At 46.9% G+C, this 15,941-nt stretch overlaps 1 protein-coding gene across 1 annotated transcript in view; it reads left to right on the top strand.

Moving 5' to 3' along the window:
* Positions 1 to 1,034: 1,034 nt before the first annotated feature.
* The window catches only part of LOC127907720 (dual specificity calcium/calmodulin-dependent 3',5'-cyclic nucleotide phosphodiesterase 1C-like), a 167,978-nt gene continuing 153,071 nt past the window's right edge, over positions 1,035 to 15,941 (top strand). The window contains exon 1 of the mRNA XM_052464301.1: positions 1,035 to 1,144. The gene's annotated coding sequence lies outside the window, so the exon portion shown is untranslated. The remainder of the gene's footprint in view (positions 1,145 to 15,941) is intronic.

Consider the following 15,941-nt stretch of genomic DNA (forward strand, 5'->3'; position numbering starts at 1 on the left):
CAGAAACACACACATAGAAACACACACATTAATCTGCTACAGGGCTGTATTTTGAATTACAGAACCCCTTCCCCTTGCTGTTTTACGATGTCCATAGCAACTAGTATTTATCAGTGGATTGATTCTGACTGGCTCAAACACAACTAATGTTTATCAGTGGATTGATTCTGATTGGCTCAAACACAACTAGTGTTTATCAGTGGATCTGTTTGAGTCTTTGTTCATAGAATGTCAGTCTGTGACGCCCCCTATCCCCCCCAGCCCCCGAGCCCTCTACCCCCCCAATCCTCCCAGCCCCCTATCCCCCAGCCCTCCCAGCCCCTTTATCCCTCCCAGCCCCCAATCCCCCAGCCCCCTATCCCCCAGCCCCCTATCCTCCCAGGATAATCAACAGGTTTTAGTGAGAAGTCTTTTCCTCCTCCTGCCAACAACAGCCAGCTCCAGGTGTTGAGATCAGAGATGTGGAGCTGTTCATGTTCAGATGTCTCTGATAAATGAGCTGTACATGCTGACCATTTGGGGCAAAGAGTACCAACCAATATGACTAACACTAACTTTCATTCAATAATATATAATATATAATAATAATATATGCCATTTAGCAGACGCTTTTATCCAAAGCGACTTACAGTCATGTGTGCATACATTCTACGTATGGGTGGCATGGGTGGTCCCGGGAATCAAACCCACTACCCTGGCGTTACAAGCGCCATGCTCTACCAACTGAGCTACAGGAGGACCCCTCAATGAGGAGAATTGATTTAATGTAATTGATGTTGTTGGATACGTAAGCCATTATAATGGCTGATAGTTGGATAAGATTGTCTGCTAAATGTCTGAAATGTAAATGCAACGATAATGTTGTCTCTGTCCTCCTGCAGTTTGACTGAGTCACAATATTTATGTTGTTTCTCTGTCTTCTGGTAGGTTTAAGATGACTGCTGAAGCTGCTGGAGAGGGAGGAGAGGATAATGTTGTCTCTGTGTTGTAATAATGTTGCAATGGTAATGTTGATCCTGTCCTCCTGTAGGTTGAGATGTCTGCTGAAACAGCTGGAGAGAGGAGAGGTGTCTCTGGTGGACCTCAAGAAGAACCTGGAGTATGCTGCCACTGTTCTGGAGTCAGTTTATATAGAGAAGACCAGGTACACACTACTACACACACTGTTCTGGAGTCAGTTTATATAGAGAAGACCAGGTACACACTACTACACACACTGTTCTGGAGTCAGTTTATATAGAGGAGACCAGGTACACACTACTACACACACTGTTCTGGAGTCAGTTTATATAGAGGAGACCAGGTACACACTACTATACACACTGTTCTGGAGTCAGTTTATATAGAGGAGACCAGGTACACACTACTACACACACTGTTCTGGAGTCAGTTTATATAGAGGAGACCAGGTACACTACTATACACACTGTTCTGGAGTCAGTTTATATAGAGAAGACCAGGTACACACTACTACACACACTGTTCTGGAGTCAGTTTATATAGAGGAGACCAGGTACGCACTACTACACACACTGTTCTGGAGTCAGTTTATATAGAGGAGACCAGGTACGCACTACTACACAGTAACGTTAATTAACCTCTCACACACACGTACCAACTCGCACACACCTCAGTCTCCTGCGGACATCTAAACTAACAGCCTATGTACATATAAATACATGAATGAGCGATGGCCGAACGGCATAGGCAAGATGCAGTAGATGGTACAGAGTACAGTACATACATATGAGATGAGTAATGTATGTAAACAAGATGCAGTATGGTATAGAATACAAACATATAAAGTAATGGCTAGTGATACATTTATTAGATGAGTAATGTAGGGTATGTAAACATCAATTTTTCCATTATTAAAAGTGGCTAGAGTTGAGTCAGTATGTTGGCAGCAGCCACTCAATGTTAGTGGTGGCTGTTTAACCTCTTCAACGTATGGGGGCGCTATGTCATTATTGGATAAAAAAACGTGCCCGTTTTAAGCGCAATATTTTGTCACGAAAAGATGCTCGACTATGCATGTAATTGGCAGCTTTGGAAAGAAAACACTGACGTTTCCAAAACTGCAAAGATATTATCTGTGAGTGCCACAGAACTGATGCTACAGGCGAAACCAAGATAAAACCTCAAACAGGAAATTAGCAGAATTTTTGAGGCTCTGTTTTCCATTGTCTCCTTATATGGCTGTGAATGTGCCATGAACGAGCCTAAGCTTTCTGCCGTTTCTCCAAGGTGTCTGCAGCATTGTGACGTATTTGTAGGCATATCATTGGAAGATTGGCCATAAGAGACTACATTTGCCAGGGGTCCGCCCGGTGTCCTTTGTCTAAATTGGTGCGTAATCTTCAACTGGAGGCATTTTCCATTGAGATTCAGAGGAGAACGCACACTTCCACGAACGATATATCATCGAAGAGATATGTGAAAAACACCTTGAGGATTGATTCTAAACAACGTTTGCCATGTTTCAGTCAATATTATGGAGTTCATTTGGAAAAAGTTTGGCGTTTTGATGAATGAATTTTCTGTTTTTTTTTTTGGTAGCCTAACATGACACAGAAAACGGACCGATTTCTCCTGCACAAATAATCTTTCAGGAAAAACTGAACATTTGCTATCTAACTGAGAGTCTCCTCATTGAAAACATCCAAAGTTCTTTAAAGGTAAATTATTTTATTTGAATGGTTTTCTGGTTTTTGTGAAAATGCTAAATGCTGTTACACAAATGCTTGTTTTGCTATGGTTGAGAAGCATATTTTTGAAAATCTGAGATGACAGTGTTGTTAACAAAAGCCTAAGCTTGAGAGCTAGCATATTTATTTAATTTCATTTGCGATTTCCATGAATAGTTAATGTTGCGTTATGGTAATGAGCTTGAGGCTGTATTCACGATCCCGGATCCGGGATGGCTCGACGCAAGAAGTTAACAGTCTGATGGCCTTGAGATAGAAGCTGTTTTTCAGTCTCTCGGTCCCCACTTTGATGCACCTGTACTGACCTCGCCTTCTGGATGATAGCCGGGTGAACAGGCAGTGGCTCGGGTGGTTGTTGTCCTTGATGATCTTTATGGCCTTCCTGTGACACCGGGTGGTGTAGGTGTCCTGGAGGGCAGGTAGTTTGCCCCCGGTGATGCGTTGTGCAGACCTCACTACCCTCTAGAGAGCCTTATGGTTGTGGGTGGAGCAGTTTCCGTACCAGGCGGTGATACAGCCCGACAGGATGCTCTCGATTGTGCATCTGTAAAAGTTTGTGAGTGTTTTTCGTGACAAGCCAGATATCTTCAGCCTCCTGAGGTTGAAGAGGGACTGCTGCACCTTTTTCACTATGTTGTCTGTGTGGGTGGACCATTTCAGTTAGTCCGTGATGTGTATACCGAGGAACTCAAAACATTCCACCTTCTCCACTACTCTCCACTACTCGATGTGGATAGGGGGCTGCTCTCTCTGTTGTTTCCTGAAGTCCACTATCATCTCCTTTGTTTTGTTGACATTGAGTGTGAGGTTATTTTCCAGACACCACACTCCGAGGGCCCTCACCTCCTTCCTGTAGGCCGTCTCGACATTGTTGGTAATCAACCCTAGCACTGTTGTGTTGTCTGCAAACTTGATGATTGAGTTGGAGGCGTGTATGGCCACGCAGTCATGGGTGAACAGGGAGTACAGTAGAGGGCTGAAAACGCACCCTTGTGGGACCCCAGTGTTGAGGAGCAGCGGGGTGGAGATGTTGTTACCTACCCTCACCACCTGGGAGCGGCCCGCCAGGAAGTCCAGTACCCAGTTGCACAGGGCGGGTTTGATGACGAGTTTGGAGGGTACTATGGTGTTAAATGCTGAGCTGTAGTCGATGAACATCATTCTTACATAGGTATTCCTCTTGTCCAGATAGGTTAGGGCAGTGTGGAGTGTGATTGCGTCATCTGTGGACCTATTGGGTCGGTAAGCAAATTGGAGTGGGTCTAGGATGTCAGGTAGGGTGGAGGTGATATGGTCCTTGACTCGTCTCTCAAAGCACCTCATGATGACGGAAGTGAGTGCTACGGGCGATAGTCATTTAGCTAATTTACTTTTCTTGGTGGAACCCCTCTTGAAGCATGTGGGAACATCAAACATAAGGTTTGATTGAATATATGATTGAATATGTCCGTAAACACACCAGCCAGCTGGTCTGCGCATGCTCTGAGGACGCGGCTGGGGATGCCGTCTGGGCCGGCAGCCTTGCGAGGGTTAACATGTTTAAATGTTTTTCTCACATTGGCTGCAGTGAAGGAGAGCCCGCAGGTTTTGGAAGCGGGCCGTGTCAGTGGCACTGTATTGTCCTCAAAGCGAGCAAAGAAGTTGTTTAGTTTGTCTGGGAGCAAGACATTGTGGTCCGCAACGGGGCTGGTTTTCTTTTGTAATCCGTGATTGACTGTAGACCCTGCCACATACCTCTCATGTCTGAGCTGTTGAATTGCGACTCTACTTTGTCTCTATACTGACGCTTAGCTTGTTTGATAGCCTTGCGGAGGGAATAGCTACACTGTTTGTATTCGGTCGTGTTTCCGGTTGCCTTGCCCTGGTTAAAAGCAGTGGTTTTGCGCTTTCAGTTTTGTGCAAATGCTGCCTTCAATCTGATTGGGGAATGTTTTAATAGACGCTATGGGTACAACATCACTGATGCACTTGCTAAAAAATGTGCTCACCGAATCAGCATATTCATCAATGTTATTGTCCGATGCAATGCGGAACATATCCCAGTCCACGTGATCGAATCTTGAAGCGTGGAATCCGATTGGTCGGACCAGCGTGAACAGACCTGAGCACAGGTGAATAGTTGGGAGCTTTCAGGTGCCATCGATTTTTGCAAGACCTGGTAGCTGCTTGGGAGCCTTGTTTTCAGATTAGCCTTGTTATATAAATGCAGCTTCAGGATATGTGTTTTCCAGTTTATATAGAGTCAAATGAAGTTCTTTCAGGTGCCATCGAAGGGATATACACTACTGAATGATCTTCTCTTGGTAGATAATGCGGTCGGCATTTGATTGTGTAATGACTCCCGAGCGGGCACGGGAATTCTAGGTCAGGTGAACAAAAGGACTTGAGTTCCTGTATGTTGTTATGATCACACCACGACTTGTTAATCATAAGGCATACACCCCTTCTTCTTACCAGAGAGGTGTTTGTTTCTTTCGGCTCGATGCATGAAGAAGCCAGGTGGCTGTACCGACTCTGATAACATATCCCGAGAGAGCCATGTTTCCGTGAAACAAAGAATGTTACAATCTCTGATGTCTCTCTGGAAGGCAACCCTTGATCGGATTTCGTCTACCTTGTTGTCAAGAGACTGGACATTGGCGAGTAATATACTTGGGAGGGTGAGCGATGTGCCCGTCTCCCGAGCCTGACCAGAAGACCGCCTGTCTGCCCTAATATATGCCATTTAGCAGACGTTTTATCCAAAGCGACTTACAGTCATGTGTGCATACATTCTACGTATGGGTGGTCCTGGGATCGAACCCACTACCCTGGCGTTACAAGCGCCATGCTCTGTGAGCTACAGAAGGACCCTTCTGCGGCGCTGTTGTTTTGGGTCGCCTGCTGGGATCCGATTGTCCTGGGTGGTGGACCAAACAGAGGATCCGCTTCGGGAAATTCGTTTTCCTGGTCGTAATGTTGGTGAGTTGACGTTGCTCTTCATCCAATAGTTCCTCCCGACTGTATGTAATAAGCCTTAAGATAAAACCTCATCTTTTCTGGTGGTAACAATGTAAGAAATAACACATTCAAAACCAAAATACTCCATAGTTTCCTAGAACGCCTGAAGCGAGGCAGCCATCTCTGTCGGCGCCGGAAGTCGATCACCTGTAATTAACTAGGCAAGTCAGTTAAAAACAAATTCTTATTTTCAATGATGGCCTAGGAACAGTGGGTAAACTGCCTTGTTCAGGGGCAGAACAATAGATTTCCACCTTGTCAGCTCTGGGATTCTTTTGGTTACTGGCCCAACGCTGTAACCACTCAACCTGCCACACCAACATGTTGACATGACCGGATCCACATACTGTCAGATCTGTAGTCACCTGATCGTTTATGTATTCCTATAAAATATATATATATTTCAAAAGATATCCTTACATGATATATAATATTCATCTTTATATGTCGAAAATGGGTTTAATCCGAATCATGAAATGTCCAGTGGCTAAACTTGACCAGTTTAGGCGTGGAAAATCATGGTGCTTCTTCACATGAAGGTAGCATTTGAGCCTACTGCACCATACTGACTGAAGGTAACATTTCTGAGCTTACAGCACCATACTGACTGAAGGTAACATTTCTGAGCCTACAGCACCATACTGACTGAAGGTAACATTTCTGAGCTTACAGCACCATACTGAAGGTAAAATATCTGAGCCTACAGCACCATACTGACTGAAGGTAACATATCTGAGCTTACAGCACCATACTGAAGGTAAAATATCTGGAGCCTACAGCACCATACTGACTGAAGGTAACATATCTGAGCCTTCAGCACCATACTGACTGAAGGTAACATATCTGAGCCTACAGCACCATACTGAAGGTAACATATCTGAGCCTACAGCACCATACTGACTGAAGGTAACATTTCTGAGCTTACAGCACCATACTGAAGGTAACATATCTGAGCCTACTGCACCATACTGACTGAAGGTAACATTTCTGAGCTTACAGCACCATACTGAAGGTAAAATATCTGAGCCTACAGCACCATACTGACTGAAGGTAACATATCTGAGCCTTCAGCACCATACTGACTGAAGGTAACATATCTGAGCCTACAGCACCATACTGACTGAAGGTAACATATCTGAGCCTTCAGCACCATACTGACAGAAGGTAACATATCTGAGCCTACATCACCATACTGACAGAAGGTAACATATCTGAGCCTACAGCACCATACTGAAGGTAACATATCTGAGCCTACATCACCATACTGAAGGTAACATATCTGAGCCTACAGCACCATACTGACTGAAGGTAACATATCTGAGCCTACAGCACCATACTGACTGAAGGTAACATATCTGAGCCTACAGCACCATACTGAAGGTAACATATCTGAGCCTACATCACCATACTGAAGGTAACATATCTGAGCCTACAGCACCATACTGAAGGTAACATATCTGAGCCTACAGCACCATACTGACTGAAGGTAACATATCTGAGCCTACAGCACCATACTGAAGGTAAAATATCTGAGCCTACAGCACCATAGTGACTGAAGGTAACATATCTGAGCCTACAGCACCATACTGACTGAAGGTAACATATCTGAGCCTACATCACCATACTGAAGGTAACATATCTGAGCCTACAGCACCATACTGACTGAAGGTAACATATCTGAGCCTACAGCACCATACTGACTGAAGGTAACATATCTGAGCCTACAGCACCATACTGAAGGTAACATATCTGAGCCTACATCACCATACTGAAGGTAACATATCTGAGCCTACAGCACCATACTGAAGGTAAAATATCTGAGCCTACAGCACCATAGTGACTGAAGGTAACATATCTGAGCCTACAGCACCATACTGACTGAAGGTGACATATCTGAGCCTACAGCACCATACTGAAGGTAACATATCTGAGCCTACAGCACCATACTCAGTAATAGGCTACAAGGCCCAGAAAGACAAACATCCTCATATTTAATCCAAGTTGCTATTTCCAAAGCACATCTCTGCTTTTTCTGTAAAAAAAAACAAAAATGCAGTGTAGACAATCTATAGCTCCAATCACAACAACTGTTTTCAGATGTTTTATTTATTTAACCTCTTGATCTTAGCCATCCCGGATCCGGGATCGTGAATACACCCTCAGGCTCATTGCCATAACGCAACGTTAACGATTTCTAAAAATCGCAAATGAAATGAAATAAATATGCCTGTTCTCAAGCTTGGCCTTTTCTTAACAACACTGTCATCTCAGATTTTCAAAATATGCTTTTGAACCTGAGAAAATCAATCATTTGTGTAAGAGTATTGATAGCTAGCATACCATTTAGCGTAGCATTTAGCACGCAACATTTTCACAAAAACCAGAAAAGCAATCAAATAAAATAATTTACCTTTGAAGAACTTCGAATGTTTTCAATGAGGAGACTCTCAGTTACATAGCAGATGTCCAGTTTTTCCTGAAAGATTCTTTGTGTAGGACAAATCGCTCCGTTTTGTACATCACATTTGGCTACCGAAACGAACCGAAAATTCAGTCACCAAAACGTCTAACTTTTTTCCAAATGAACTCCATAATATCGACCTCAAGGTGTTTTGTCACATATCTCTTCATTGATATGCCGTTCGTGGAAGCATGCTTTCGTCTCAGAATCCCATGGAAAAATACCAGCAGCTGAGTTTTGCGCACCAATTTCCACGCAGGACACCGTGCGGACACTTGGCAAATGTAGTCTCTTATGGTCAATCTTCCAATGATATGCCTACAAATACGTCACAATGCTGCAGACACCTTGGAGAAACGATAGAAAGGGCAGGCTCATTCCTGTCGTATTCACAGCCATATAAGGAGATAATGAAAAACAGAGCCTCAGAAATCCTGCTCATTTCCTGGTTGCAGTTTCATCTTGGTTTGCCTGAAGCTTTTGTTCTAGGGCACTCACAGTGAATATCTTTGCAGTTCTGGAAACGTCAGAGTGTTTTCTTTCCAAAGCTATCAATTCCATGCATAGTCAAGCATCTTTTTGTGACAAAATATTGCGCTTAAAACGGGCACGTCTTTTTATCCAAAAATGAAATACTGCCCTAGAGTATCAAGAGGAAAACAAACGTTGCTGGCTAACTTATAATTAATAATCTACACAGACTACACCAGGGTAGCCTACACCAGGGTAGCCTAGTGGTTAACTAGTAACTGGAAGGTTGTGAGTTCAAACCCCGAGCTGACAAGGTACAAATCTGTCATTCTGCCCTGAACAGGCAGTTAACCCACTGTTCCCAGGCCGTCATTGAAAATAAGAATTTGTTCTTAACTGGCTTGCCTGGTTAAATAAAGGTTAAATATATATATTTTTTTAAACCAGTAATACAAAATATGCCTAAACGTTTTTAAAACGTTAGCTGTCACCTTGAGGCTTGATAGGGGGTAAACATGTTTTTCCCGGTAGGAAAGGCAATTTCATAATTTCTTTAGCTAGCTAGGATAGCTACCATTTAGCTTTAACCCCCATATCAAGCCTAGCAAGCTAGCTAGCCCTACTGGCTGCTGGCCAAATTAGCTAATGTTTTTGTGTTGAGTTACTTAGATAAATAAAACATCTCAAATTAGCGACTCACTTTAGCGTTAAACTATTTGAGAATTTTTCTTAACATCTTCTCACTTATTTGTTTCTCCAGTCGTCAGTTTGACCGCACGATTTACACGCTCATTTGTGGCGCCCAAATAAAAAAAAATGGAATTCCACAGCAGATAAAATTATTATTGTTGCTAAGCTACCAGTTACAGTGCTTTTAGCTTGCGGTTTGCTTGTGCCTTTATCCAGAGGGAATACAAAAAATTATAGCTAGTGAGTGATATCGATTTAATATTTGTCAAATTATTGAGCATGTTGTAACGGTTTTCTTCCTCCTCTTCTGAGGAGGAGTAGGATGGATCGGACCAATGCACAGCGTGCTACGTGTCCATAATATAATTTTAATGAAATATAACTGAACAGAAAACAGAAAACAGAAAACAAAAGAATAAGAATAAATGGAAACCGACACGTATGGAGCAAACACAGACAGGGAAAATAATCACCCACAACCAACATGGGGAAAACAGGCTACCTAAGTATGATTCTCAATCAGAGACAACGACGACAGCTGCCTCTGATTGAGAACCATACCAGGCCAAACACAGACAGGAAAATAATCACCCACAACCAATATGGGGAAAACAGGCTACCTAAGTATGATTCCCAATCAGAGACAACGATAGACAGCTGTCCGGCCAAAACAAAGAAATAAAGTACATAGAGTTTTCCACCCGAGTCACACCCTGACCAACCAAACATAGAGAATAAAAAGATCTCTACGTTCAGGGCGTGACAGTACCCTCCCCTCCCCAAAGGTGTGGACTCCGGCCGCAAACCTGACACTAGGGTCCGGGTGGGCATCTAACCTGGTGGCGGCTCCGGTGCAGGACGCAGAACCCGCTCCACCTCTGGCTCCCCCCACTTTGGTGGCGCCTCTGGTGCGGGGACCCTCGCCGCAGGCCTCAAACTGGGCACCCTCGCAGGCCTCAAACTGGGCACCCTCGCCGCAGGCCTCAAACTGGGGACCCTCGTTGCAGGCCCTGGACTGGGGACCGTTGCTTGCGGCTCGGACTGGGGACCATCGCTGGCAGGGTCTGGACTGGGACCGTCGCTGCAGGCTCCGGATCTGGTGCTTATCCTTGGCACCACTCTTCCAGGCTGAATGCCCACTTTAGCCTGGCACCTCCAGAGCGCAGGCACAAATCAAACCGTGCTGTGGGGGAGCACTGGAGCTCTGGTGCTTAGAACTTGCACCGCTCCTCATGGCTGAATGCCCACTTTAGCCCGGCACGTGCGGGGCACAGGCACAGGACGTACTGAGCTGTCACAGCGCACCTGAGACACAGTGCACAGAGCCGGAGCAGGATACCCTGGGCCGAAACGGCGCACCGGAGACCAAGAGCGCTAAGCTGGCACAATTTCCCTGGCTGGATGCCCACTCTAGTGTGGCACTTGCGGAGAGCTGGCCCCGAGCGCACTGGAGACACCATGCGCTTTACCGCCTAACACGGTGCCTGACCAGTACCACGCACCTTGCCGTGAGCACGGGAGTTAGCTCCGCCAACCTCCCAGTGTGCCCCCATCCCCAAATATTGAACCCTCTAGATTGATCTATCACTATATCATCTGACTAGTAAAAGGTCAACTACCCTTCACCCTTCTCCCTCTTCCCTCTCTCCCTCCACCCTCTGTCCCTCTTCCCTCCTCCTCCACCCTCCCTCCCTCCTCCCTCTATCCCTCCACCCTTCTCCCTCCTCCCTCCCTCTTCCCTCTCTCCTCCTCCCTCTCTCCCTCTCTCCCTCCAGGAGATTGGTGGATACAGAGGAAGAGCTCAGCGATATCCAATCAGAGTATGTGCCTTCAGAGGTGCGTGATTGGTTGGCCTCTACATTCACCCGTCAGATGGGTTTGATGCTGCCGCAGACCGAGGAGAAACCACGCTTCAGGAGCATCGTACACGCTGTGCAGGCTGGTATCTTCGTAGAGAGGTAAACTTACTCATACATAGACACACATACACACAGTGAGGAGAAATTACACACACACACACCCTCTAGCTTCCCTGTAGTATTTTTATAAAGCAGACCTCACCAGACCCTCTAGTATCACAAATGGCACCTATTCCACATAGTGCACTCCTTTTGACCAGGGACCATAGCGCTCTGGTGAGTCTGGTCTAAAGTAGTGCACTATGTAGGGTATAGGAACCTGGTCTAAAGTAGTGCACTATATAGGGTATAGAGCCCTGGTCTAAGGTAGTGCACTATATAGGGAATAGGGCCCTGGTCTAAGGCAGAGCACTATGTAGGGAATAGGGCTCTGGTCTAAAGTAGTGCACTATAAAGACAGACACTCAGGGAGTGGTGTGTAAGGTGTTGATGTGTTTCTCTCTGTCCCAGGATGTACAGACGTACCTCTAGCATGGTGGGAGTGGGCTCTCCTGCTACAGTTGTAGCAGTACTGAAGGTAACACATACACAGTGCAGAATATTAAACAGAGCCTACTAAGAGAAAAAAACTTTTTGTCTTAACGACAAAACAAACGTGTTGGGAGGAGACAGGACAGACAGACAGACACAACACATTAATATGTTGTCTGTCTGTCTGTCTGTCTGTCTGTCTGTCTGTCTGTCTGTCTGTCTGTCTGTCTGTCTGTCTGTCTGTCTATCTAGCGCTGAATGAGGCCAGCAGTTAGTTAGTGTCCCTCCTGTTGTTAATATTGTGTCTTTATATATGCTTTATAATGCTCCCTGCAGCACGTTGATAAGTGGTCGTTTGATGTGTTTGCTCTGAACGAGGCCAGTGGAGACCACGCCCTCAAGTTCATCTTCTTTGAACTACTGACCAGATACGACCTCATCAGCAGATTCAAGGTAAAATGCGAGTTGTTATCTGGAAAGCACATCAGGATAATATACGTTTTGAATGATTGTTCAAAATGTCACCCTTCTGTTTTATGTTCTCAACTGACCCAACTACAAACACAGGAAATAACGCTGTACTCTTGGACCTAAATAAAACAAGTCCCCCATTCCTTCTTTCCTACAGAGCTCCAGCAGTATGTCCTTTCATCTACTGTTTCTCATCTATGTGTGTGTGTATGGCGTTTACATTACATTTAGTTTACAAGTCGTTTACAAGTCATTTAGCAGACGCTCTTATCCAGAGCGACTTACAAATTGGTGCATTCACCTTATGACATCCAGTGGAACAGTCACTTTACAATAGTGCATCTAAATCTTAAAGGGGGGTGAGAAGGATTACTTATCCTATCCTAGGTATTCCTTAAAGAGGTGGGGTTTCAGGTGTCTCCGGAAGGTGGTGATTGACTCCGCTGTCCTGGCGTCGTGAGGGAGTTTGTTCCACCATTGGGGGCCAGAGCAGCGAACAGTTTTGACTGGGCTGAGCGGGAACTGTACTTCCTCAGTGGTAGGGGAGGCGAGCAGGCCAGAGGTGGATGAACGCAGTGCCCTTGTTTGGGTGTAGGGCCTGATCAGAGCCTGGAGGTACTGAGGTGCCGTTCCCCTCACAGCTCCGTAGGCAAGCACCATGGTCTTGTAGCGGATGCGAGCTTCAACTGGAAACCAGTGGAGAGAGCGGAGGAGCGGGTGACGTGAGAGAACTTGGGAAGGTTGAACACCAGACGGGCTGCGGCGTTCTGGATGAGTTGTAGGGGTTTAATGGCACAGGCAGGGAGCCCAGCCAACAGCGAGTTGCAGTAATGCAGGCGGGAGATGACAAGTGCCTGGATTAGGACCTGCGCCGCTTCCTGTGTGAGACAGGGTCGTACTCTGCGGATGTTGTAGAGCATGAACCTACAGGAACGGGCCACCGCCTTGATGTTAGTTGAGAAACGACAGGGTGTTGTCCAGGATCACGCCCAAGGTTCTTAGCGCTCTGGGAGGAGGACACAATGGAGTTGTCAACCGTGATGGCGAGATCATGGAACGGGCAGTCCTTCCCCGGGAGGAAGAGCAGCTCCGTCTTGCCGAGGTTCAGCTTGAGGTGGTGATCCGTCATCCACACTGATATGTCTGCCAGACATGCAGAGATGCGATCGCCACCTGGTCAGAAGGGGAAAGGAGAAGATTAATTGTGTGTCGTCTGCATAGCAATGATAGGGAGAGACCATGTGAGGTTATGACAGAGCCAAGTGACTTGGTGTATAGCGAGAATAGGAGAGGGCCTAGAACAGAGCCCTGGGGGACACCAGTGGTGAGAGCGCGTGGTGAGGAGACAGATTCTCGCCACGCCACCTGGTAGAGCGACCTGTCAGGTAGGACGCAATCCAAGCGTGGGCCGCGCCGGAGATGCCCAACTCGGAGAGGGTGGAGAGAGGGAGGATCTGATGGTTCACAGTATCGAAGGCAGCCGATAGGTCTAGAAGGATGAGAGCAGAGGAGAGAGAGTTAGCTTTAGCAGTGCGGAGCGCTCCGTGATACAGAGAAGAGCAGTCTCCAGTTGAATGACTAGTCTTGAAACCTTACTGATTTGGATCAAGAAGGTCATTCAGAGAGATAGCGGGAGAGCTGGCCAAGGACGGACACGTTCAAGAGTTTTGGAGAGAAAAGAAAGAAGGGATACTGGTCTGTAGTTGTGACATCGGAGGGATCGAGTGTAGGTTTTTTCAGAAGGGGGTGCAACTCTCTCTCTTGAAGACGGAAGGGACGTGAGCCAGCGGTCAGGGATGAGTTGATGAGCGAGGTGAGGTAAGGGAGAAGGTCTCCGGAAATGGTCTGGAGAAGAGAGGAGGGGATAGGGTCAAGCGGGCAGGTTGTTACGCGGCCGGCCGTCACAAGACGCAAGATTTCATCTGGAGAGAGGGAGAAAGAGGTCAGAGCACAGGGTAGGGCAGTGTGAGCAGAACCAGCGGTGTCGCTTGACTTAGCAAACGAGGATCGGATGTCGTCGACCTTCTTTTCAAAATGGTTGACGAAGTCATCTGCAGAGAGGGAGGAGCGGGGGAGGGGAGGAGGATTCAGGAGGGAGGAGAAGGTGGCAAAGAGCTTCCTAGGGGTTAGAGGGCGGATGCTTGAATTTAGAGTGGTAGATAGTGGATTTCGCAGCAGAGACAGAGGAGGAAAAATGTAGAGAGGGGAGGGAGGAAAGGATGCCAGGTCCGCAGGGAGGTGTGTTTCCTCCATTTCCGCTCGGCTGCCCGGAGCCCTGTTCTGTGAGCTCGCAATGAGCCGTCGAGCCACGGAGCGGGAGGGGAGGACCGAGCCGGCCTGGAGGAAAGGGGACATAGAGAGTCAAAGGATGCAGAAAGGGGAGGAGAGGAGAGATGATAGGATGGAAGAGGAGAGAGAAGCGGGGAGAGAGAGCGAAGGTTGGGACGGCGCGATACCATCCGAGTAGGGGCAGTGTGGGAGGTGTTGGATGAGAGCGAGAGGGAAAAAGGATACAAGGTAGTGGTCGGAGACTTGGAGGGGGAGTTGCAATGAGGTTAGTGGAAGAACAGCATCTAGTAAAGATGAGGTCGAGCGTATTGCCTGCCTTGTGAGTAGGGGGGAGGGTGAGAGGGTGAGGTCAAAAGAGGAGAGGAGTGGAAAGAAGGAGGCAGAGAGGAATGAGTCAAAGGTAGACGTGGGGAGGTTAAAGTCGCCCAGAACTGTGAGAGGTGATTGCCCTCAGGAAAGGAGCTTATCAAGGCATCAAGCTCATTGATGAACTCTCCGAGGAACCTGGAGGGCGATAAATGATAAGGATGTTAAGCTTGAAAGGGCTGGTAACTGTGACAGCATGGAATTCAAAGGAGGCGATAGACAGATGGGTAAGGGGAGAAAGAGAGAATGACCACTTGGGAGAGATGAGGATCCCGGTGCAGTGTTATCTGTGGTGATCCATGTTTCCGTCAGTGCCAAGAAGTCGAGGGACTGGAGGGAGGCATAGGCTGAGATGAACTCTGCCTTGTTGGCCGCAGATCGGCAGTTCCAGAGGCTACCGGAGACCTGGAACTCCACGTGGGTCGTGCGCGCAGGGACCACCAGATTAGGGTGGCCGCGGCCACGCGGTGTGGAGCGTTTGTATGGTATGTGCAGAGAGGAGAGAACAGGGATAGACAGACACATAGTTGACAGGCTACAGAAGAGGCTACGCTAATGCAAAGGAGATTGGAATGACAAGTGGACTACACGTCTCGAATGTTCAGAAAGTTAAGCTTACGTAGCAAGAATTTTATTGACTAAAATGATTAAAATGATACAGTACTGCTGAAGTAGGCGAGCTGGCAGTGGCTGCGTTGTTGACTTTGTAGGCTAGCTGGCAGTGGCTGCGTTGTTGACACTACACTAATCGTGTGTGTTTGGTGGTGTATGTGTGGCGTGTGTGTGGGTGTATGGCATGATTGTGTGCGTGTGTGTGTCCTCTACTCAGATCCCGGTCTCAGCGGTGTTCTCGTTCGTAGAAGCTCTGGAGGTGGGCTACGGTAAACACAACAACCCCTACCATAACCTGATGCATGCTGCTGACGTCATACAGACAATACACTACCTACTGCTGAAGACTGGCATCGTGGTGAGACACACACACACACACACACACACACACACACACACACACACACACACACACACACACACACACACACACATACACACACACACACCGTACACACACACACACACCGTACACACACACAC

The sequence above is a fragment of the Oncorhynchus keta genome, chromosome 15 (assembly GCF_023373465.1).
Source record: "Oncorhynchus keta strain PuntledgeMale-10-30-2019 chromosome 15, Oket_V2, whole genome shotgun sequence".
Lineage (NCBI taxonomy): Eukaryota > Metazoa > Chordata > Actinopteri > Salmoniformes > Salmonidae > Oncorhynchus > Oncorhynchus keta.